Source organism: Phalangium opilio, unplaced genomic scaffold (genome assembly GCF_054372755.1).
Source record: "Phalangium opilio isolate 3A_F unplaced genomic scaffold, DU_Popi_V2 ptg000087l_1, whole genome shotgun sequence".
NCBI classification, from domain to species: Eukaryota; Metazoa; Arthropoda; class Arachnida; order Opiliones; family Phalangiidae; genus Phalangium; species Phalangium opilio.
The window spans coordinates 1460995-1487668 of NW_028324192.1; the positions used below are offsets into that span (position 1 = coordinate 1460995).

Here is a 26674-nt window from a genome sequence, read left to right on the forward strand (position 1 = left end):
TAACAGCCGAACGCGCTAACCATTGCGCCACGGAAGCCCAAAAGTTAAATGCTCGTCAGGTATTGTGTAAAAACCTTGGCTTTCTACGTTACATTTGAGACCCCAACAACACCTCTTCCGGGTGGGCTCGAACCACCAACCTTTCGATTAACAGCTGAACGCGCTAACCATTGCGCCACGGAAGCCCAAAAATTAAATGCTCGTCAGGTATTGTGTTAAAACCTTGACTTTTTACGTCACATCTGAGACCTCACAACACCGCTCCCGGATGGACTCGAACCACCAACCTATTGGTTAACAGCCGAACGCGCTAACCATTCCGCCACGGAAGCCCAAAAGTTAAATGCTCGTCAGGTATTGTGTAAAAACCTTGACTTTTTACGTCACACCTGAGACCTCACAACACCTTTCCCGGATGGGCTCGAACCACCAACCTATTGGTAAACAGCCGAACGCTCTAACCATTGCGCCACGGAAGCCCAAAAATTAAATGGTCGTCAGGTATTGTGGAAAAACCTTGACTTTTTACGTCACATCTGAGACGGCACAACACCGCTCCCGAATGGGCTTGAACCACCAACCTTTCGGTTAACAGCCGAACGCGCTAACCATTGCGCCACGGAAGCCCAAAAATTAAATGGTCGTCAGGTATTGTGGAAAACTTTGGCTTTCTACGTTACATTTGAGATCACACAACACCGCTCCCGGGTGGGCTCGAACCACCAACCTATTGGTTAACAGCCGAACGCGCTAACCATTGCGCCACGGAAGCCCAAATGTTAAATGCTCGTCAGGTATTGTGTAAAAACCTTGACTTTTTACGTCACATCTGAGACCTCACAACACCGCTCCCGGATGGGCTCCAACCACCAACCTATTGGTTAACAGCCGAACGCGCTAACCATTGCGCCACGGAAGCCCAAAAGTTAAATGCTCGTCAGGTATTGTGTAAAAACCTTGACTTTTTACGTCACATCTGAGACCTCACAACACCGCTCCCGGATGGGCTCGAACCACCAACCTACTGGTTAACAGCCGAACGCGCTAACCATTGCGCCACGGAAGCCCAAAAGTTAAATGCTCGTCAGGTATTGTGTAAAAACCTTGACTTTTTACGTCACATCTGAGACCTCACAACACCGCTCCCGGATGGGCTCCAACCACCAACCTATTGGTTAACAGCCGAACGCGCTAACCATTGCGCCACGGAAGCCCAAAAGTTAAATGCTCGTCAGGTATTGTGTAAAAACCTTGACTTTTTACGTCACATCTGAGACCTCACAACACCGCTCCCGGATGGGCTCGAACCACCAACCTATTGGTTAACAGCCGAACGCGCTAACCATTGAGCCACGGAAGCTCAGAAATTAAATGGTTGTGAGGTATTGTTGAAAAACTTTGGCTTTCTACGTTACATTTGAGACCTCACAACACCTCTCCCGGGTGGGCTCGAGCCACCAACCTTTCAATTAACAGCTGAACGCGCTAACCATTGCGCCACGGAAGCCCAAAAATTAAATGGTCGTCAGGTATTGTGGAAAACTTTGGCTTTCTACGTTACATTCGAGATCCCACAACACCGCTCCCGGGTGGGCTTGAACTACCAACCTTTCGGTTAACAGCTGAACGCGCTAACCATTGCGCCACGGAAGCCCAAAAATTAAATGCTCGTCAGGTATTGTGTAAAAACCTTGACTTTTTACGTCACATCTGAGACCTCACAACACCGCTCCCGGATGGGCTCCAACCACCAACCTGTTGGTTAACAGCCGAACGCGCTAACCATTGCGCCACGGAAGCCCAAAAGTTAAATGCTCGTCAGGTATTGTGTAAAAACTTTGACTTTTTACGTCACATCTGAGACCTCACAACACCGCTCCCGGATGGGCTCGAACCACCAACCTATTGGTTAACAGCCGAACGCGCTAACCATTGCGCCACGGAAGCCCAAAGGTTAAATGCTCGTCAGGTATTGTGTAAAAACCTTGACTTTTTACGTCACATCTGAGACCTCACATCACCGCTCCCGGATGGGCTCGAACCACCAACATATTGGTTAACAGCCGAACGCGCTAACCCTTGAGCCACGGAAGCTCAGAAATTAAATGGTTGTCAGGTATTGTGGAAAAACTTTGGCTTTCTACGTTACATTTGAGACCCCAACAACACCTCTTCCGGGTGGGCTCGAACCACCAACCTTTCGATTAACAGCTGAACGCGCTAACCATTGCGCCACGGAAGCCCAAAAATTAAATGCTCGTCAGGTATTGTGTTAAAACCTTGACTTTTTACGTCACATCTGAGACCTCACAACACCGCTCCCGGATGGACTCGAACCACCAACCTATTGGTTAACAGCCGAACGCGCTAACCATTGCGCCACGGAAGCCCAAAAGTTAAATGCTCGTCAGGTATTGTGGAAAAACCTTGACTTTTTACGTCACATCTGAGACGGCACAACACCGCTCCCGAATGGGCTTGAACCACCAACCTTTCGGTTAACAGCCGAACGCGCTAACCATTGCGCCACGGAAGCCCAAAAATTAAATGGTCGTCAGGTATTGTGGAAAACTTTGGCTTTCTACGTTACATTCGAGATCCCACAACACCGCTCCCGGGTGGGCTTGAACTACCAACCTTTCGGTTAACAGCCGAACGCGCTAAATATTGCGCCACGGAAGCCCAAAGATTAAATGGTCGTCAGGTATTGTGGAAAAATTTTGGCTTTCTACGTTACATTTGAGATCCCACAACACCGCCCACGGGTGGGCTCGAACCACCAACCTATTGGTTAACAGCCGAACGCGCTAACCATTGAGCTACGGAAGCTCAGAAATTAAATGGTTGTCAGGTATTGTGGAAAACCTTTGGCTTTCTACGTTACATTTGAGACCCCACAACACCTCTCCCGGGTGGGCTCGAACCACCAACCTTTCGATTTACAGCTGAACGCGCTAACCATTGCGCCACGGAAGCCCAAAAATTAAATGCTCGTCAGGTATTGTGTTAAAACCTTGACTTTTTACGTCACATCTGAGACCTCACAACACCGCTCCCGGATGGACTCGAACCACCAACCTATTGGTTAACAGCCGAACGCGCTAACCATTGCGCCACGGAAGCCCAAAAGTTAAATGCTCGTCAGGTATTGTGTAAAAACCTTGACTTTTTACGTCACACCTGAGACCTCACAACACCTTTCCCGGATGGGCTCGAACCACCAACCTATTGGTAAACAGCCGAACGCTCTAACCATTGCGCCACGGAAGCCCAAAAATTAAATGGTCGTCAGGTATTGTGGAAAAACCTTGACTTTTTACGTCACATCTGAGACGGCACAACACCGCTCCCGAATGAGCTTGAACCACCAACCTTTCGGTTAACAGCCGAACGCGCTAACCATTGCGCCACGGAAGCCCAAAAATTAAATGGTCGTCAGGTATTGTGGAAAACTTTGGCTTTCTACGTTACATTCGAGATCCCACAACACCGCTCCCGGGTGGGCTTGAACTACCAACCTTTCGGTTAACAGCCGAACGCGCTAAATATTGCGCCACGGAAGCCCAAAGATTAAATGGTCGTCAGGTATTGTGGAAAAATTTTGGCTTTCTACGTTACATTTGAGATCCCACAACACCGCCCACGGGTGGGCTCGAACCACCAACCTATTGGTTAACAGCCGAACGCGCTAACCATTGAGCTACGGAAGCTCAGAAATTAAATGGTTGTCAGGTATTGTGGAAAACCTTTGGCTTTCTACGTTACATTTGAGACCCCACAACACCTCTCCCGGGTGGGCTCGAACCACCAACCTTTCGATTTACAGCTGAACGCGCTAACCATTGCGCCACGGAAGCCCAAAAATTAAATGCTCGTCAGGTATTGTGTAAAAACCTTGACTTTTTACGTCACATCTGAGACCTCACAACACCGCTCCCGGATGGGCTCGAACCACCAACCTATTGGTTAACAGCCAAACGTGCTAACCATTGCGCCATGGAAGCCCAAAAATTAAATGGTCGTCAGGTATTGTGGAAAAACTTTGGCTTTCTACGTTACATTTGAGATCCCACAACACCGCTCCCGGGTGGGCTCGAACCACCAACCTATTGGTTAACAGCTGAACGCGCTAACCATTGCGCCACGGAAGCCCAAAAATTAAATGGTTGTCAGGTATTGTGGAAAAACTTTGACTTTTTACATCACATCTGAGACCTCACAACACCGCTCCCGGATGGGCTCGAACCACCAACCTATTGGTTAACAGCCGAACGCGCTAACCATTGAGCCACGGAAGCTCAGAAATTAAATGGTTGTCAGGTATTGTGGAAAAACTTTGACTTTTTACGTCACATCTGAGAACTCACAACACCGCTCCCGGATGGGCTCGAACCACCAACCTATTGGTTAACAGCCGAACGTGCTAACCATTGCGCCACGGAAGCCCAAATACTAAATGGTCGTCAGGTATTGTGGAAAATCTTTGGCTTTCTACGTTACATTTAAGATCACACAACACCGCTCCCGGGTGGGCTCGAACCACCAACCTATTGGTTAACAGCCGAACGCGCTAACCATTGCGCCACGGAAGCCCAAAAGTTAAATGCTCGTCAGGTATTGTGTAAAAACCTTGATTTTTTACGTCACATCTGAGACCTCACAACTCCGCTCCCGGATGGGCTCGAACCACCAACCTATTGGTTAACAGCCGAACGCGCTAACCATTGCGCCACGGAAGCCCAAAAGTTAAATGCTCGTCAGGTATTGTGGAAAAACTTTGGCTTTCTACGTTACATTTGAGATCCCACAACACCGCTCCCGGGTGGGCTCGAACCACCAACCTGTTGGTTAACAGCTGAACGCGCTAACCATTGCGCCACGGAAGCCCAAAAATTAAATGGTTGTCAGGTATTGTGGAAAAACTTTGACTTTTTACGTCACATCTGAGAACTCACAACACCGCTCCCGGATGGGCTCGAACCACCAACCTATTGGTTAACAGCCGAACGTGCTAACCATTGCGCCACGGAAGCCCAAATACTAAATGGTCGTCAGGTATTGTGGAAAATCTTTGGCTTTCTACGTTACATTTAAGATCACACAACACCGCTCCCGGGTGGGCTCGAACCACCAACCTATTGGTTAACAGCCGAACGCGCTAACCATTGCGCCACGGAAGCCCAAAAGTTAAATGCTCGTCAGGTATTGTGTAAAAACCTTGATTTTTTACGTCACATCTGAGACCTCACAACTCCGCTCCCGGATGGGCTCGAACCACCAACCTATTGGTTAAAAGCCGAACGCGCTAACCATTGCGCCACGGAAGCCCAAAAGTTAAATGCTCGTCAGGTATTGTGGAAAAACTTTGGCTTTCTACGTTACATTTGAGATCCCACAACACCGCTCCCGGGTGGGCTCGAACCACCAACCTGTTGGTTAACAGCTGAACGCGCTAACCATTGCGCCACGGAAGCCCAAAAATTAAATGGTTGTCAGGTATTGTGGAAAAACTTTGACTTTTTACATCACATCTGAGACCTCACAACACCGCTCCCGGATGGGCTCGAACCACCAACCTATTGGTTAACAGCCGAACGCGCTAACCATTGAGCCACGGAAGCTCAGAAATTAAATGGTTGTCAGGTATTGTGGAAAAACTTTGACTTTTTACGTCACATCTGAGAACTCACAACACCGCTCCCGGATGGGCTCGAACCACCAACCTATTGGTTAACAGCCGAACGTGCTAACCATTGCGCCACGGAAGCCCAAATACTAAATGGTCGTCAGGTATTGTGGAAAATCTTTGGCTTTCTACGTTACATTTAAGATCACACAACACCGCTCCCGGGTGGGCTCGAACCACCAACCTATTGGTTAACAGCCGAACGCGCTAACCATTGCGCCACGGAAGCCCAAAAGTTAAATGCTCGTCAGGTATTGTGTAAAAACCTTGATTTTTTACGTCACATCTGAGACCTCACAACTCCGCTCCCGGATGGGCTCGAACCACCAACCTATTGGTTAACAGCCGAACGCGCTAACTATTGCGCCACGGAAGCCCAAATGTTAAATGCTCGTCAGGTATTGTGTAAAAACCTTGACTTTTTACGTCACATCTGAGACCTCACAACACCGCTCCCGGATGGGCTGCAACCACCAACCTGTTGGTTAACAGCCGAACGCGCTAACCATTGCGCCACGGAAGCCCAAAAGTTAAATGCTCGTCAGGTATTGTGTAAAAACCTTGACTTTTTACGTCACATCTGAGACCTCACAACACCGCTCCCGGATGGGCTCGAACCACCAACCTACTGGTTAACAGCCGAACGCGCTAACCATTGCGCCACGGAAGCCCAAAAGTTAAATGCTCGTCAGGTATTGCGTAAAAACCTTGACTTTTTACGTCACATCTGAGAACTCACAACACCGCTCCCGGATGGGCTCGAACCACCAACCTATTGGTTAACAGCCAAACGTGCTAACTATTGCGCCACGGAAGCCCAAAAATTAAATGGTCGTCAGGTATTGTGGAAAAACTTTGGCTTTCTACGTTACATTTGAGACCCCACAACACCTCTCCCGGGTGGGCTCGAGCCACCAACCTTTCAATTAACAGCTGAACTCGCTAACCATTGTGCCACGGAAGCCCAAAAATTAAATGGTCGTCAGGTATTGTGGAAAACTTTGGCTTTCTACGTTACATTCGAGATCCCACAACACCGCTCCCGGGTGGGCTTGAACTACCAACCTTTCGGTTAACAGCCGAACGCGCTAAATATTGCGCCACGGAAGCCCAAAGATTAAATGGTCGTCAGGTATTGTGGAAAAATTTTGGCTTTCTACGTTACATTTGAGATCCCACAACACCGCCCACGGGTGGGCTCGAACCACCAACCTATTGGTTAACAGCCGAACGCGCTAACCATTGAGCTACGGAAGCTCAGAAATTAAATGGTTGTCAGGTATTGTGGAAAACCTTTGGCTTTCTACGTTACATTTGAGACCCCACAACACCTCTCCCGGGTGGGCTCGAACCACCAACCTTTCGATTTACAGCTGAACGCGCTAACCATTGCGCCACGGAAGCCCAAAAATTAAATGCTCGTCAGGTATTGTGTAAAAACCTTGACTTTTTACGTCACATCTGAGACCTCACAACACCGCTCCCGGATGGGCTCGAACCACCAACCTATTGGTTAACAGCCAAACGTGCTAACCATTGCGCCATGGAAGCCCAAAAATTAAATGGTCGTCAGGTATTGTGGAAAAACTTTGGCTTTCTACGTTACATTTGAGATCCCACAACACCGCTCCCGGGTGGGCTCGAACCACCAACCTATTGGTTAACAGCTGAACGCGCTAACCATTGCGCCACGGAAGCCCAAAAATTAAATGGTTGTCAGGTATTGTGGAAAAACTTTGACTTTTTACATCACATCTGAGACCTCACAACACCGCTCCCGGATGGGCTCGAACCACCAACCTATTGGTTAACAGCCGAACGCGCTAACCATTGAGCCACGGAAGCTCAGAAATTAAATGGTTGTCAGGTATTGTGGAAAAACTTTGACTTTTTACGTCACATCTGAGAACTCACAACACCGCTCCCGGATGGGCTCGAACCACCAACCTATTGGTTAACAGCCGAACGTGCTAACCATTGCGCCACGGAAGCCCAAATACTAAATGGTCGTCAGGTATTGTGGAAAATCTTTGGCTTTCTACGTTACATTTAAGATCACACAACACCGCTCCCGGGTGGGCTCGAACCACCAACCTATTGGTTAACAGCCGAACGCGCTAACCATTGCGCCACGGAAGCCCAAAAGTTAAATGCTCGTCAGGTATTGTGTAAAAACCTTGATTTTTTACGTCATATCTGAGACCTCACAACTCCGCTCCCGGATGGGCTCGAACCACCAACCTATTGGTTAACAGCCGAACGCGCTAACCATTGCGCCACGGAAGCCCAAATGTTAAATGCTCGTCAGGTATTGTGTAAAAACCTTGACTTTTTACGTCACATCTGAGACCTCACAACACCGCTCCCGGATGGGCTGCAACCACCAACCTGTTGGTTAACAGCCGAACGCGCTAACCATTGCGCCACGGAAGCCCAAAAGTTAAATGCTCGTCAGGTATTGTGTAAAAACCTTGACTTTTTACGTCACATCTGAGACCTCACAACACCGCTCCCGGATGGGCTCGAACCACCAACCTACTGGTTAACAGCCGAACGCGCTAACCATTGCGCCACGGAAGCCCAAAAGTTAAATGCTCGTCAGGTATTGCGTAAAAACCTTGACTTTTTACGTCACATCTGAGAACTCACAACACCGCTCCCGGATGGGCTCGAACCACCAACCTATTGGTTAACAGCCAAACGTGCTAACTATTGCGCCACGGAAGCCCAAAAATTAAATGGTCGTCAGGTATTGTGGAAAAACTTTGGCTTTCTACGTTACATTTGAGACCCCACAACACCTCTCCCGGGTGGGCTCGAGCCACCAACCTTTCAATTAACAGCTGAACTCGCTAACCATTGCGCCACGGAAGCCCAAAAATTAAATGCTCGTCAGGTATTGTGTAAAAACCTTGACTTTTTACGTCACATCTGAGACCTCACAACACCGCTCCCGGATGGGCTCGAACCAACAACCTATTGGTTAACAGCCAAACGTGCTAACCATTGCGCCACGGAAGCCCAAAAATTAAATGGTCGTCAGGTATTGTGGAAAAACTTTGGCTTTCTACGTTACATTTGAGATCCCACAACACCGCTCCCGGGTGGGCTCGAGCCACCAACCTTTCAATTAACAGCTGAACGCGCTAACCATTGCGCCACGGAAGCCCAAAAATTAAATGCTCGTCAGGTATTGTGTAAAAACCTTGACTTTTTACGTCACATCTGAGACCTCACAACACCGCTCCCGGATGGGCTCGAACCACCAACCTATTGGTTAACAGCCAAACGTGCTAACCATTGCGCCACGGAAGCCCAAATATTAAATGGTCGTCAGGTATTGTGGAAAAACTTTGGCTTTCTACGTTACATTTGAGATCCCACAACACCGCTCCCGGGTGGGCTCGAACCACCAACCTATTGGTTAACAGCTGAACGCGCTAACCATTGCGCCACGGAAGCCCAAAAATTAAATGCTCGTCAGGTATTGTGTTAAAACCTTGACTTTTTACGTCACATCTGAGACCTCACAACACCTTTCCCGGATGGGCTCGAACCACCAACCTATTGGTAAACAGCCGAACGCGCTAACCATTGCGCCACGGAAGCCCAAAAATTAAATGGCTGTCAGGTATTGTGGAAAAACTTTGACTTTTTACATCACATCTGAGACCTCACAACACCGCTCCCGGATGGGCTCGAACCACCAACCTATTGGTTAACAGCCGAACGCGCTAACCATTGAGCCACGGAAGCTCAGAAATTAAATGGTTGTCAGGTATTGTGGAAAAACTTTGACTTTTTACGTCACATCTGAGAACTCACAACACCGCTCCCGGATGGGCTCGAACCACCAACCTATTGGTTAACAGCCGAACGTGCTAACCATTGCGCCACGGAAGCCCAAATACTAAATGGTCGTCAGGTATTGTGGAAAATCTTTGGCTTTCTTCGTTACATTTAAGATCACACAACACCGCTCCCGGGTGGGCTCGAACCACCAACCTATTGGTTAACAGCCGAACGCGCTAACCATTGCGCCACGGAAGCCCAAAAGTTAAATGCTCGTCAGGTATTGTGTAAAAACCTTGATTTTTTACGTCACATCTGAGACCTCACAACTCCGCTCCCGGATGGGCTCGAACCACCAACCTATTGGTTAACAGCCGAACGCGCTAACCATTGCGCCACGGAAGCCCAAATGTTAAATGCTCGTCAGGTATTGTGTAAAAACCTTGACTTTTTACGTCACATCTGAGACCTCACAACACCGCTCCCGGATGGGCTGCAACCACCAACCTGTTGGTTAACAGCCGAACGCGCTAACCATTGCGCCACGGAAGCCCAAAAGTTAAATGCTCGTCAGGTATTGTGTAAAAACCTTGACTTTTTACGTCACATCTGAGACCTCACAACACCGCTCCCGGATGGGCTCGAACCACCAACCTACTGGTTAACAGCCGAACGCGCTAACCATTGCGCCACGGAAGCCCAAAAGTTAAATGCTCGTCAGGTATTGCGTAAAAACCTTGACTTTTTACGTCACATCTGAGAACTCACAACACCGCTCCCGGATGGGCTCGAACCACCAACCTATTGGTTAACAGCCAAACGTGCTAACTATTGCGCCACGGAAGCCCAAAAATTAAATGGTCGTCAGGTATTGTGGAAAAACTTTGGCTTTCTACGTTACATTTGAGACCCCACAACACCTCTCCCGGGTGGGCTCGAGCCACCAACCTTTCAATTAACAGCTGAACTCGCTAACCATTGCGCCACGGAAGCCCAAAAATTAAATGCTCGTCAGGTATTGTGTAAAAACCTTGACTTTTTACGTCACATCTGAGACCTCACAACACCGCTCCCGGATGGGCTCGAACCAACAACCTATTGGTTAACAGCCAAACGTGCTAACCATTGCGCCACGGAAGCCCAAAAATTAAATGGTCGTCAGGTATTGTGGAAAAACTTTGGCTTTCTACGTTACATTTGAGATCCCACAACACCGCTCCCGGGTGGGCTCGAGCCACCAACCTTTCAATTAACAGCTGAACGCGCTAACCATTGCGCCACGGAAGCCCAAAAATTAAATGCTCGTCAGGTATTGTGTAAAAACCTTGACTTTTTACGTCACATCTGAGACCTCACAACACCGCTCCCGGATGGGCTCGAACCACCAACCTATTGGTTAACAGCCAAACGTGCTAACCATTGCGCCACGGAAGCCCAAATATTAAATGGTCGTCAGGTATTGTGGAAAAACTTTGGCTTTCTACGTTACATTTGAGATCCCACAACACCGCTCCCGGGTGGGCTCGAACCACCAACCTATTGGTTAACAGCTGAACGCGCTAACCATTGCGCCACGGAAGCCCAAAAATTAAATGGTTGTCAGGTATTGTGGAAAAACTTTGACTTTTTACGTCACATCTGAGACCTCACAACACCGTTCCCGGATGGGCTCGAACCACCAACCTATTGGTTAACAGCCGAACGTGCTAACCATTGAGCCACGGAAGCTCAGAAATTAAATGGTTGTCAGGTATTGTGGAAAACCTTTGGCTTTCTACGTTACATTTGAGACAGCACAACACCTCTCCCGGGTGGGCTCGAACCACCAACCTTTCGATTAACAGCTGAACGCGCTAACCATTGCGCCACGGAAGCCCAAAAATTAAATGCTCGTCAGGTATTGTGTAAAAACCTTGACTTTTTACGTCACATCTGAGACCTCACAACACCGCTCCCGGATGGGCTCCAACCACCAACCTGTTGGTTAACAGCCGAACGCGCTAACCATTGCGCCACGGAAGCCCAAAAGTTAAATGCTCGTCAGGTATTGTGTAAAAACCTTGACTTTTTACGTCACATCTGAGACCTCACAACACCGCTCCCGGATGGGCTCCAACCACCAACCTGTTGGTTAACAGCCGAACGCGCTAACCATTGCGCCACGGAAGCCCAAAAGTTAAATGCTCGTCAGGTATTGTGTAAAAACCTTGACTTTTTACGTCACATCTGAGACCTCACAACACCGCTCCCGGATGGGCTCGAACCACCAACCTATTGGTTAACAGCCGAACGCGCTAACCATTGCGCCACGGAAGCCCAAAAGTTAAATGCTCGTCAGGTATTGTGTAAAAACCTTGACTTTATACGTCACACCTGAGACCTCACAACACCTTTCCCGGATGGGCTCGAACCACCAACCTATTGGTAAACAGCCGAACGCTCTAACCATTGCGCCACGGAAGCCCAAAAATTAAATGGTCGTCAGGTATTGTGGAAAAACCTTGACTTTTTACGTCACATCTGAGACGGCACAACACCGCTCCCGAATGGGCTTGAACCACCAACCTTTCGGTTAACAGCCGAACGCGCTAAATATTGCGCCACGGAAGCCCAAAAATTAAATGGTCGTCAGGTATTGTGGAAAACTTTGGCTTTCTACGTTACATTCGAGATCCCACAACACCGCTCCCGGGTGGGCTTGAACTACCAACCTTTCGGTTAATAGCCGAACCCGCTAAATATTGCGCCACGGAAGCCCAAAGATTAAATGGTCGTCAGGTATTGTGGAAAAATTTTGGCTTTCTACGTTACATTTGAGATCCCACAACACCGCTCCCGGGTGGGCTCGAACCACCAACCTATTGGTTAACAGCCGAACGCGCTAACCATTGAGCCACGGAAGCTCAGAAATTAAATGGTTGTCAGGTATTGTGGAAAAACTTTGACTTTTTACGTCACATCTGAGAACTCACAACACCGCTCCCGGATGGGCTCGAACCACCAACCTATTGGTTAACAGCCGAACGTGCTAACCATTGCGCCACGGAAGCCCAAATACTAAATGGTCGTCAGGTATTGTGGAAAATCTTTGGCTTTCTACGTTACATTTAAGATCACACAACACCGCTCCCGGGTGGGCTCGAACCACCAACCTATTGGTTAACAGCCGAACGCGCTAACCATTGCGCCACGGAAGCCCAAAAGTTAAATGCTCGTCAGGTATTGTGTAAAAACCTTGATTTTTTACGTCACATCTGAGACCTCACAACTCCGCTCCCGGATGGGCTCGAACCACCAACCTATTGGTTAACAGCCGAACGCGCTAACCATTGCGCCACGGAAGCCCAAATGTTAAATGCTCGTCAGGTATTGTGTAAAAACCTTGACTTTTTACGTCACATCTGAGACCTCACAACACCGCTCCCGGATGGGCTGCAACCACCAACCTGTTGGTTAACAGCCGAACGCGCTAACCATTGCGCCACGGAAGCCCAAAAGTTAAATGCTCGTCAGGTATTGTGTAAAAACCTTGACTTTTTACGTCACATCTGAGACCTCACAACACCGCTCCCGGATGGGCTCGAACCACCAACCTACTGGTTAACAGCCGAACGCGCTAACCATTGCGCCACGGAAGCCCAAAAGTTAAATGCTCGTCAGGTATTGCGTAAAAATCTTGACTTTTTACGTCACATCTGAGAACTCACAACACCGCTCCCGGATGGGCTCGAACCACCAACCTATTGGTTAACAGCCAAACGTGCTAACTATTGCGCCACGGAAGCCCAAAAATTAAATGGTCGTCAGGTATTGTGGAAAAACTTTGGCTTTCTACGTTACATTTGAGACCCCACAACACCTCTCCCGGGTGGGCTCGAGCCACCAACCTTTCAATTAACAGCTGAACTCGCTAACCATTGCGCCACGGAAGCCCAAAAATTAAATGCTCGTCAGGTATTGTGTAAAAACCTTGACTTTTTACGTCACATCTGAGACCTCACAACACCGCTCCCGGATGGGCTCGAACCAACAACCTATTGGTTAACAGCCAAACGTGCTAACCATTGCGCCACGGAAGCCCAAAAATTAAATGGTCGTCAGGTATTGTGGAAAAACTTTGGCTTTCTACGTTACATTTGAGATCCCACAACACCGCTCCCGGGTGGGCTCGAGCCACCAACCTTTCAATTAACAGCTGAACGCGCTAACCATTGCGCCACGGAAGCCCAAAAATTAAATGCTCGTCAGGTATTGTGTAAAAACCTTGACTTTTTACGTCACATCTGAGACCTCACAACACCGCTCCCGGATGGGCTCGAACCACCAACCTATTGGTTAACAGCCAAACGTGCTAACCATTGCGCCACGGAAGCCCAAATATTAAATGGTCGTCAGGTATTGTGGAAAAACTTTGGCTTTCTACGTTACATTTGAGATCCCACAACACCGCTCCCGGGTGGGCTCGAACCACCAACCTATTGGTTAACAGCTGAACGCGCTAACCATTGCGCCACGGAAGCCCAAAAATTAAATGCTCGTCAGGTATTGTGTTAAAACCTTGACTTTTTACGTCACATCTGAGACCTCACAACACCGCTCCCGGATGGACTCGAACCACCAACCTATTGGTTAACAGCCGAACGCGCTAACCATTGCGCCACGGAAGCCCAAAAGTTAAATGCTCGTCAGGTATTGTGTAAAAACCTTGACTTTTTACGTCACATCTGAGACCTCACAACACCTTTCCCGGATGGGCTCGAACCACCAACCTATTGGTAAACAGCCGAACGCGCTAACCATTGCGCCACGGAAGCCCAAATATTAAATGGCTGTCAGGTATTGTGGAAAAACTTTGACTTTTTACATCACATCTGAGACCTCACAACACCGCTCCCGGATGGGCTCGAACCACCAACCTATTGGTTAACAGCCGAACGCGCTAACCATTGAGCCACGGAAGCTCAGAAATTAAATGGTTGTCAGGTATTGTGGAAAAACTTTGACTTTTTACGTCACATCTGAGAACTCACAACACCGCTCCCGGATGGGCTCGAACCACCAACCTATTGGTTAACAGCCGAACGTGCTAACCATTGCGCCACGGAAGCCCAAATACTAAATGGTCGTCAGGTATTGTGGAAAATCTTTGGCTTTCTACGTTACATTTAAGATCACACAACACCGCTCCCGGGTGGGCTCGAACCACCAACCTATTGGTTAACAGCCGAACGCGCTAACCATTGCGCCACGGAAGCCCAAAAGTTAAATGCTCGTCAGGTATTGTGTAAAAACCTTGATTTTTTACGTCACATCTGAGACCTCACAACTCCGCTCCCGGATGGGCTCGAACCACCAACCTATTGGTTAACAGCCGAACGCGCTAACCATTGCGCCACGGAAGCCCAAAAGTTAAATGCTCGTCAGGTATTGTGTAAAAACCTTGATTTTTTACGTCACATCTGAGACCTCACAACACCGCTCCCGGATGGGCTCGAACCACCAACCTACTGGTTAACAGCCGAACGCGCTAACCATTGCGCCACGGAAGCCCAAAAGTTAAATGCTCGTCAGGTATTGCGTAAAAACCTTGACTTTTTACGTCACATCTGAGAACTCACAACACCGCTCCCGGATGGGCTCGAACCACCAACCTATTGGTTAACAGCCAAACGTGCTAACTATTGCGCCACGGAAGCCCAAAAATTAAATGGTCGTCAGGTATTGTGGAAAAACTTTGGCTTTCTACGTTACATTTGAGACCCCACAACACCTCTCCCGGGTGGGCTCGAGCCACCAACCTTTCAATTAACAGCTGAACTCGCTAACCATTGCGCCACGGAAGCCCAAAAATTAAATGCTCGTCAGGTATTGTGTAAAAACCTTGACTTTTTACGTCTTATCTGAGACCTCACAACACCGCTCCCGGATGGGCTCGAACCAACAACCTATTGGTTAACAGCCAAACGTGCTAACCATTGCGCCACGGAAGCCCAAAAATTAAATGGTCGTCAGGTATTGTGGAAAAACTTTGGCTTTCTACGTTACATTTGAGATCCCACAACACCGCTCCCGGGTGGGCTCGAGCCACCAACCTTTCAATTAACAGCTGAACGCGCTAACCATTGCGCCACGGAAGCCCAAAAATTAAATGCTCGTCAGGTATTGTGTAAAAACCTTGACTTTTTACGTCACATCTGAGACCTCACAACACCGCTCCCGGATGGGCTCGAACCACCAACCTATTGGTTAACAGCCAAACGTGCTAACCATTGCGCCACGGAAGCCCAAATATTAAATGGTCGTCAGGTATTGTGGAAAAACTTTGGCTTTCTACGTTACATTTGAGATCCCACAACACCGCTCCCGGGTGGGCTCGAACCACCAACCTATTGGTTAACAGCTGAACGCGCTAACCATTGCGCCACGGAAGCCCAAAAATTAAATGCTCGTCAGGTATTGTGTTAAAACCTTGACTTTTTACGTCACATCTGAGACCTCACAACACCGCTCCCGGATGGACTCGAACCACCAACCTATTGGTTAACAGCCGAACGCGCTAACCATTGCGCCACGGAAGCCCAAAAGTTAAATGCTCGTCAGGTATTGTGTAAAAACCTTGACTTTTTACGTCACATCTGAGACCTCACAACACCTTTCCCGGATGGGCTCGAACCACCAACCTATTGGTAAACAGCCGAACGCGCTAACCATTGCGCCACGGAAGCCCAAAAATTAAATGGCTGTCAGGTATTGTGGAAAAACTTTGGCTTTCTACGTTACATTTGAGATCCCACAACACCGCTCCCGGGTGGGCTCGAACCACCAACCTATTGGTTAACAGCTGAACGCGCTAACCATTGCGCCACGGAAGCCCAAAAATTAAATGGCTGTCAGGTATTGTGGAAAAACTTTGACTTTTTACGTCACATCTGAGACCTCACAACACCGCTCCCGGATGGGCTCGAACCACCAACCTATTGGTTAACAGCCAAACGTGCTAACCATTGCGCCATGGAAACCCAAAAATTAAATGGTCGTCAGGTATTGTGGAAAAACTTTGGCTTTCTACGTTACATTTGAGATCCCACAACACCGCTCCCGGGTGGGCTCGAACCACCAACCTATTGGTTAACAGCTGAACGCGCTAACCATTGCGCCACGGAAGCCCAAAAATTAAATGGTTGTCAGGTATTGTGGAAAAACTTTGACTTTTTACGTCACATCTGAGACCTCACAACACCGTTCCCGGATGGGCTCGAACCACCAACCTATTGGTTAACAGCCGAACGTGCTAACCATTGAGCCACGGAAGCTCAGAAATTAAATGGTTGTCAGGTATTGTGGAAAACCTTTGGCTTTCTACGTTACATTTGAGACAGCACAACACCTCTCCCGGGTGGGCTCGAACCACCAACCTTTCGATTAACAGCTGAACGCGCTAACCATTGCGCCACGGAAGCCCAAAAATTAAATGCTCGTCAGGTATTGTGTAAAAACCTTGACTTTTTACGTCACATCTGAGACCTCACAACACCGCTCCCGGATGGGCTCCAACCACCAACCTGTTGGTTAACAGCCGAACGCGCTAACCATTGCGCCACGGAAGCCCAAAAGTTAAATGCTCGTCAGGTATTGTGTAAAAACCTCGACTTTTTACGTCACATCTGAGACCTCACAACACCTTTCCCGGATGGGCTGGAACCACCAACCTATTGGTAAACAGCCGAACGCGCTAACCATTGCGCCACGGAAGCCCAAAAGTTAAATGCTCGTCAGGTATTGTGTAAAAACCTTGACTTTTTACGTCACATCTGAGAACTCACAACACCGCTCCCGGATGGGCTCGCACCACCAACCTATTGGTTAACAGCCGAACGCGCTAACCATTGAGCCACGGAAGCTCAGAAATTAAATGGTTGTGAGGTATTGTTGAAAAACTTTGGCTTTCTACGTTACATTTGAGACCCCACAACACCTCTCCCGGGTGGGCTCGAGCCACCAACCTTTCAATTAACAGCTGAACGCGCTAACCATTGCGCCACGGAAGCCCAAAAATTAAATGCTCGTCAGGTATTGTGTAAAAACCTTGACTTTTTACGTCACATCTGAGACCTCACAACACCGCTCACGGATGGGCTCGAACCACCAACCTATTGGTTAACAGCCAAACGTGCTAACCATTGCGCCACGGAAGCCCAAAAATTAAATGGTCGTCAGGTATTGTGGAAAAACTTTGGCTTTCTACGTTACCAGAAGTGGATCATATTACAGCTCCCTAGAAGTACTGGACGTTATAACATCGCCGTGCATCAGCATTGTCTCCTAGCACTGAAGAGAAAAGGGTATATGCGAAACGCAGCGGCGAATTTGTGAACTAAATCAGAGGAATGATTTTGGCGCGAAAGTAATTTTTAATAAGCGGGCGAAGCAAACGGAAGTAAGTGGTAGGCTGATAGCCAATGAGGAAAGGTTTGAGAGAGAAGGAAACAAGTTGTTCCATAAAAGTGTTGGGTTGTGAATATGATAGTAGAAGTCCACTTTATTTTTCCGATTTAAAAAAATAATTGGCGGTCTATAGGTATTTTTTAAACGCTTGTGTTGAAAAGGAAATTAATATGAATTCAAATGATCAAAATAGACTTCATCATGCTAGAATATTTCTAATGTATCCCTAGTACAGTACAGCACTGAGCTAAGCTTCCACCGATCGATTTAAAGGCTAGCGGGGATAGTTGGACCGATTTATTACTAATTAAAGGTTATGTGCGTCGACATAGAAATTTGTTTTCCTTTTTTAAGTGTGACAAATTTTTTCAATGCTTTAACGTTTTCCGTTTGCAAAAGATGCTGGTCAATATTTTTCAGTTTTACAAAACGTTTTTTTAGTTTTTTACGGTTAAGTGCTTTTAATATCACATAGATCGTGTTCAGATGTCTCTTTAATGTGGGCATGCAACCATTGCAAATAGTTACATTGATCCTTACATAAGCCATTCTAAATCAAAATTATAACGCGATAATAAGCTTCACACTAATCACGACACTGACGGCGGTCTGACAGCCATTATCATCAACCGGAACTTCCGTAGGTTAACCTAACTCAAGATCCGGGTTAATGGGAAAACTATACTTGCAAAACTGAGCTATAGATGGCGGGCTTGGATGTCTTGGAAGAAAACGCTGTTTACAAAAGCATAACCTACGTCCAGTACTTATAGGGAGCTGTAATATGATTCACTTATGACGTTACATTTGAGATCCCACAACACCGCTCCCGGGTGGGCTCGAGCCACCAACCTTTCAATTAACAGCTGAACGCGCTAACCATTGCGCCACGGAAGCCCAAAAATTCAATGCTCGTCAGGTATTGTGTAAAAACCTTGACTTTTTACGTCACATCTGAGACCTCACAACATCGCTCCCGGATGGGCTCGAACCACCAACCTATTGGTTAACAGCCAAACGTGCTAACCATTGCGCCACGGAAGCCCAAATATTAAATGGTCGTCAGGTATTGTGGAAAAACTTTGGCTTTCTACGTTACATTTGAGATCCCACAACACCGCTCCCGGGTGGGCTCGAACCACCAACCTATTGGTTAACAGCTGAACGCGCTAACCATTGCGCCACGGAAGCCCAAAAATTAAATGCTCGTCAGGTATTGTGTTAAAACCTTGACTTTTTACGTCACATCTGAGACCTCACAACACCGCTCCCGGATGGACTCGAACCACCAACCTATTGGTTAACGGCTGAACGCGCTAACCATTGCGCCACGGAAGCCCAAAAATTAAATGCTCGTCAGGTATTGTGTTAAAACCTTGACTTTTTACGTCACATCTGAGACCTCACAACACCGCTCCCGGATGGACTCGAACCACCAACCTATTGGTTAACAGCCGAACGCGCTAACCATTGCGCCACGGAAGCCCAAAAGTTAAATGCTCGTCAGGTATTGTGTAAAAACCTTGACTTTTTACGTCACATCTGAGACCTCACAACACCGCTCCCAGATGGGCTCGAACCACCAACCTATTGGTTAACAGCCAAACGTGCTAACCATTGCGCCACGGAAGCCCAAAAATTAAATGGTCGTCAGGTATTGTGGAAAAACTTTGGCTTTCTACGTTACATTTGAGATCCCACAACACCGCTCCCGGGTGGGCTCGAACCACCAACCTATTGGTTAACAGCTGAACGCGCTAACCATTGCGCCACGGAAGCCCAAAAATTAAATGCTCGTCAGGTATTGTGTTAAAACCTTGACATTTTACGTCACATCTGAGACCTCACAACACCGCTCCCGGATGGACTCGAACCACCAACCTAATGGTTAACAGCCGAACGCGCTAACCATTGCGCCACGGAAGCCCAAAAGTTAAATGCTCGTCAGGTATTGTGTAAAAACCTTGACTTTTTACGTCACATCTGAGACCTCACAACACCTTTCCCGGATGGGCTCGAACCACCAACCTATTGGTAAACAGCCGAACGCGCTAACCATTGCGCCACGGAAGCCCAAAAATTAAATGGTCGTCAGGTATTGTGGAAAACTTTGGCTTTCTACGTTACATTCGAGATCCCACAACATCGCTCCCGGGTGGGCTTGAACTACCAACCTTTCGGTTAACAGCCGAACGCGCTAAATATTGCGCCACGGAAGCCCAAAGATTAAATGGTCGTCAGGTATTGTGGAAAAACTTTGGCTTTCTACGTTACATTTGAGATCCCACAACACCGCTCCCGGGTGGGCTCGAACCACCAACCTATTGGTTAACAGCCGAACGCGCTAACCATTGAGCCACGGAAGCTCAGAAATTAAATGGTTGTCAGGTATTGTGTAAAATCCTTGACTTTTTACGTCACATCTGAGACCTCACAACACCGCTCCCGGATGGGCTCGAACCACCAACCTATTGGTTAACAGCCGAACGCGCTAACCATTGCGCCACGGAAGCCCAAAAGTTAAATGCTCGTCAGGTATTGTGTAAAAACCTTGACTTTTTACGTCACATCTGAGACCTCACAACACCGCTCCCGGATGGGCTCGAACCACCAACCTATTGGTTAACAGCTGAACGCGCTAACCATTGCGCCACGGAAGCCCAAAAATTAAATGCTCGTCAGGTATTGTGTTAAAACCTTGACTTTTTACGTCACATCTGAGACCTCACAACACCGCTCCCGGATGGACTCGAACCACCAACCTATTGGTTAACAGCCGAACGCGCTAACCATTGCGCCACGGAAGCCCAAAAGTTAAATGCTCGTCAGGTATTGTGTAAAAACCTTGACTTTTTACGTCACATCTGAGACCTCACAACACCGCTCCCAGATGGGCTCGAACCACCAACCTATTGGTTAACAGCTGAACGCGCTAACCATTGCGCCACGGAAGCCCAAAAGTTAAATGCTCGTCAGGTATTGTGTAAAAACCTTGACTTTTTACGTCACATCTGAGACCTCACAACACCGCTCCCGGATGGACTCGAACCACCAACCTAATGGTTAACAGCCGAACGCGCTAACCATTGCGCCACGGAAGCCCAAAAGTTAAATGCTCGTCAGGTATTGTGTAAAAACCTTGACTTTTTACGTCACATCTGAGACCTCACAACACCTTTCCCGGATGGGCTCGAACCAACAACCTATTGGTAAACAGCCGAACGCGCTAACCATTGCGCCACAGAAGCCCAAAAATTAAATGGTCGTCAGGTATTGTGGAAAACTTTGGCTTTCTACGTTACATTCGAGATCCCACAACACCGCTCCCGGGTGGGCTTGAACTACCAACCTTTCGGTTAACAGCCGAACGCGCTAAATATTGCGCCACGGAAGCCCAAAGATTAAATGGTCGTCAGGTATTGTGGAAAAACTTTGGCTTTCTACGTTACATTTGAGATCCCACAACACCGCTCCCGGGTGGGCTCGAACCACCAACCTATTGGTTAACAGCCGAACGCGCTAACCATTGAGCCACGGAAGCTCAGAAATTAAATGGTTGTCAGGTATTGTGTAAAAACCTTGACTTTTTACGTCACATCTGAGACCTCACAACACCGCTCCCGGATGGGCTCGAACCACCAACCTATTGGTTAACAGCCGAACGCGCTAACCATTGCGCCACGGAAGCCCAAAAGTTAAATGCTCGTCAGGTATTGTGTAAAAACCTTGACTTTTTACGTCACATCTGAGACCTCACAACACCGCTCCCGGATGGGCTCGAACCACCAACCTATTGGTTAACAGCCGAACGCGCTAACCAATGCGCCACGGAAGCCCAAAAGCTAAATGCTCGTCAGGTATTGTGCAAAAACCATGACTTTTTACGTCACATCTGAGACCTCACAACACCGCTCCCGGATGGGCTCGAACCACCAACCTATTGGTTAACAGCCGAACGCGCTAACCATTGCGCCACGGAAGCCCAAAAGTTAAATGCTCGTCAGGTATTGTGTAAAAACCTTGACTTTTTACGTCTCATCTGAGACCTCACAACACCGCTCCCGGATGGGCTCGAACCACCAACCTATTGGTTAACAGCCGAACGCGCTTACCATTGCGCCACGGAAGCCCAAAAGTTAAATGCTCGTCAGGAATTGTGTAAAAACCTTGACTTTTTACGTCACATCTGAGACCTCACAACACCGCTCCCGGATGGGGTCGAACCACCAACCTACTGGTTAACAGCCGAACGCGCTAACCATTGCGCCACGGAAGCCCAAAAATTAAATGGTCGTCATTTATTGTGCAAAAACTTTGGCTTTCTACGTTACATTTGAGATCCCACAACACCGCTCCCGGATGGGCTCGAACCACCAACCTATTGGTTAACAGCCGAACGCGCTAACCATTGCGCCACGGAAGCCCAAAAGTTAAATGCTCGTCAGGTATTGTGTAAAAACCTTGACTTTTTACGTCACATCTGAGACCTCACAACACCGCTCCCGGATGGGCTCGAACCACCAACCTATTGGTTAACAGCCGAACGCGCTAATCATTGCGCCACGGAAGCCCAAAAGCTAAATGCTCGTCAGGTATTGTGCAAAAAACTTGACTTTTTACGTCACATCTGAGAACTCACAACACCGCTCCCGGATGGGCTCGAACCACCAACCTATTGGTTAACAGCCGAACGCGCTAACCATTGCGCCACGGAAGCCCAAAAGTTAAATACTCGTCAGGTATTGTGTAAAAACCTTGACTTCTTACGTCACATCTGAGACCTCACAACACCGCTCCCGGATGGGCTCGAACCACCAACCTATTGGTTAACAGCCGAACGCGCTAACCATTGCGCCACGGAAGCCCAAAAGTTAAATACTCGTCAGGTATTGTGTAAAAACCTTGACTTCTTACGTCACATCTGAGACCTCACAACACCTTTCCCGGATGGGCTCGAACCACCAACCTATTGGTAAACAGCCGAACGCGCTAACCATTGCGCCACAGAAGCCCAAAAATTAAATGGTCGTCAGGTATTGTGGAAAACTTTGGCTTTCTACGTTACATTCGAGATCCCACAACACCGCTCCCGGGTGGGCTTGAACTACCAACCTTTCGGTTAACAGCCGAACGCGCTAAATATTGCGCCACGGAAGCCCAAAGATTAAATGGTCGTCAGGTATTGTGGAAAAACTTTGGCTTTCTACGTTACATTTGAGATCCCACAACACCGCTCCCGGGTGGGCTCGAACCACCAACCTATTGGTTAACAGCCGAACGCGCTAACCATTGAGCCACGGAAGCTCAGAAATTAAATGGTTGTCAGGTATTGTGTAAAAACCTTGACTTTTTACGTCACATCTGAGACCTCACAACACCGCTCCCGGATGGGCTCGAACCACCAACCTATTGGTTAACAGCCGAACGCGCTAACCATTGCGCCACGGAAGCCCAAAAGTTAAATGCTCGTCAGGTATTGTGTAAAAACCTTGACTTTTTACGTCACATCTGAGACCTCACAATACCGCTCCCGGATGGGCTCGAACCACCAACCTATTGGTTAACAGCCGAACGCGCTAACCAATGCGCCACGGAAGCCCAAAAGCTAAATGCTCGTCAGGTATTGTGCAAAAACCATGACTTTTTACGTCACATCTGAGACCTCACAACACCGCTCCCGGATGGGCTCGAACCACCAACCTATTGGTTAACAGCCGAACGCGCTAACCATTGCGCCACGGAAGCCCAAAAGTTAAATGCTCGTCAGGTATTGTGTAAAAACCTTGACTTTTTACGTCTCATCTGAGACCTCACAACACCGCTCCCGAATGGGCTCGAACCACCAACCTATTGGTTAACAGCCGAACGCGCTTACCATTGCGCCACGGAAGCCCAAAAGTTAAATGCTCGTCAGGAATTGTGTAAAAACCTTGACTTTTTACGTCACATCTGAGACCTCACAACACCGCTCCCGGATGGGGTCGAACCACCAACCTACTGGTTAACAGCCGAACGCGCTAACCATTGCGCCACGGAAGCCCAAAAGTTAAATGCTCGTCAGGTATTGTGTAAAAACCTTGACTTTTTACGTCACATCTGAGACCTCACAACACCGCTCCCGGATGGGCTCGAACCACCAACCTATTGGTTAACAGCCGAGCGCGCTAACCATTGCGCCACGGAAGCCCAAAAGCTAAATGCTCGTCAGGTATTGTGCAAAAAACTTGACTTTTGACGTCACATCTCAGAACTCACAACACCGCTCCCGGATGGGCTCGAACCACCAACCTATTGGTTAACAGCCGAACGCGCTAACCATTGCGCCACGGAAGCCCAAAAGTTAAATACTCGTCAGGTATTGTGTAAAAACCTTGACTTCTTACGTCACATCTGAGACCTCACAACACCGCTCCCGGATGGGCTCGAACCACCAACCTATTGGTTAACAGCCGAACGCGCTAACCATTGCGCCACGGAAGCCCAAAAGTTAAATGCTCGTCAGGTATTGTGTAAAAACCTTGACTTCTTACGTCACATCTGAGACCTCACAACACCTTTCCCGGATGGGCTCGAACCACCAACCTATTGGTAAACAGCCGAACGCGCTAACCATTGCGCCACAGAAGCCCAAAAATTAAATGGTCGTCAGGTATTGTGGAAAACTTTGGCTTTCTACGTTACATTCGAGATCCCACAACACCGCTCCCGGGGGGGCTTGAACTACCAACCTTTCGGTTAACAGCCGAACGCGCTAAATAATGCGCCACGGAAGCCCAAAGATTAAATGGTCGTCAGGTATTGTGGAAAAACTTTGGCTTTCTACGTTACATTTGAGATCCCACAACACCGCTCCCGGGTGGGCTCGAACCACCAACCTATTGGTTAACAGCCGAACGCGCTAACCATTGAGCCACGGAAGCTCAGAAATTAAATGGTTGTCAGGTATTGTGTAAAAACCTTGACTTTTTACGTCACATCTGAGACCTCACAACACCGCTCCCGGATGGGCTCGAACCACCAACCTATTGGTTAACAGCCGAACGCGCTAACCATTGCGCCACGGAAGCCCAAAAGTTAAATGCTCGTCAGGTATTGTGTAAAAACCTTGACTTTTTACGTCACATCTGAGACCTCACAACACCGCTCCCGGATGGGCTCGAACCACCAACCTATTGGTTAACAGCCGAACGCGCTAACCAATGCGCCACGGAAGCCCAAAAGCTAAATGCTCGTCAGGTATTGTGCAAAAACCATGACTTTTTACGTCACATCTGAGACCTCACAACACCGCTCCCGGATGGGCTCGAACCACCAACCTATTGGTTAACAGCCGAACGCGCTAACCATTGCGCCACGGAAGCCCAAAAGTTAAATGCTCGTCAGGTATTGTGTAAAAACCTTGACTTTTTACGTCTCATCTGAGACCTCACAACACCGCTCCCGGATGGGCTCGAACCACCAACCTATTGGTTAACAGCCGAACGCGCTTACCATTGCGCCACGGAAGCCCAAAAGTTAAATGCTCGTCAGGAATTGTGTAAAAACCTTGACTTTTTACGTCACATCTGAGACCTCACAACACCGCTCCCGGATGGGGTCGAACCACCAACCTACTGGTTAACAGCCGAACGCGCTAACCATGGCGCCACGGAAGCCCAAAAATTAAATGGTCGTCATTTATTGTGCAAAAACTTTGGCTTTCTACGTTACATTTGAGATCCCACAACACCGCTCCCGGATGGGCTCGAACCACCAACCTATTGGTTAACAGCCGAACGCGCTAACCATTGTGCCACGGAAGCCCAAAAGTTAAATGCTCGTCAGGTATTGTGTAAAAACCTTGACTTTTTACGTCACATCTGAGACCTCACAACACCGCTCCCGGATGGGCTCGAACCACCAACCTATTGGTTAACAGCCGAACGCGCTAACCATTGCGCCACGGAAGCCCAAAATCTAAATGCTCGTCAGGTATTGTGCAAAAAACTTGAATTTTACGTCACATCTGAGAACTCACAACACCGCTCCCGGATGGGCTCGAACCACCAACCTATTGGTTAACAGCCGAACGCGCTAACCATTGCGCCACGGAAGCCCAAAAATTAAATGGTCGTCAGGTATTGTGGAAAAACTTTGGCTTTCTACGTTACATTTGAGATCACACAACACCGCTCCCGGGTGGGCTCGAACCACCAACCTATTGGTTAACAGCTGAACGCGCTAACCATTGAGCCACGGAAGATCAGAAATTAAATGGTTGTCACGTATTGTGGAAAAGTTTTGACTTTTAACGCTACATCTGAGACCCCACAACACCTCTTCCGTGTGGGCTCGAACCACCAACCTTTCGATTAAGAGCTGGACGCGCTAATTACTGCGCCACGGAAGCCCAAAAACTAGATGTTCGTCAGGTATTGTGGAAAAACTCTGACATTTTACGTAACATCTGAGACGTCACAACACCGCTCCCGGATGGGCTCGAACCACCAACCTTTCGGTTAACAGCCGAACGCGCTAGCCATTGCGCCAAGGACGCCCAAAAATTAAATGGTTGTCAGGTATTGTTGAAAAGTTACGACTTTTCACGCTACATCTGAGACCCCACAAATCCTCTCTCGTTTGGGCTCGAACCACCAACCTTTCGGTTAACAGCTGAACGCACTAACCATTGCGCCACGGAAGCCCAAAAATTAAATGGTCGTCAGGTATTGTAGAAAAACTCCGACATTTTACGTTACATCTGAGACGTCA

General features: G+C 48.2%; 3 non-coding genes across 3 annotated transcripts; all 3 read right to left on the bottom strand.

Annotated features, from left to right (window-relative positions):
- Window positions 1-2903: 2903 nt before the first annotated feature.
- On the bottom strand, window positions 2904-2976 carry TRNAY-GUA (transfer RNA tyrosine (anticodon GUA)). The gene has a single exon. It is a non-coding gene; the product is annotated as a tRNA-Tyr (tRNA).
- An 808-nt stretch (window positions 2977-3784) lies between these two features.
- On the bottom strand, window positions 3785-3857 carry TRNAY-GUA (transfer RNA tyrosine (anticodon GUA)). The gene has a single exon. It is a non-coding gene; the product is annotated as a tRNA-Tyr (tRNA).
- A 3160-nt stretch (window positions 3858-7017) lies between these two features.
- On the bottom strand, window positions 7018-7090 carry TRNAY-GUA (transfer RNA tyrosine (anticodon GUA)). The gene has a single exon. It is a non-coding gene; the product is annotated as a tRNA-Tyr (tRNA).
- Between the last annotated feature and the right edge of the window lie 19584 nt (window positions 7091-26674).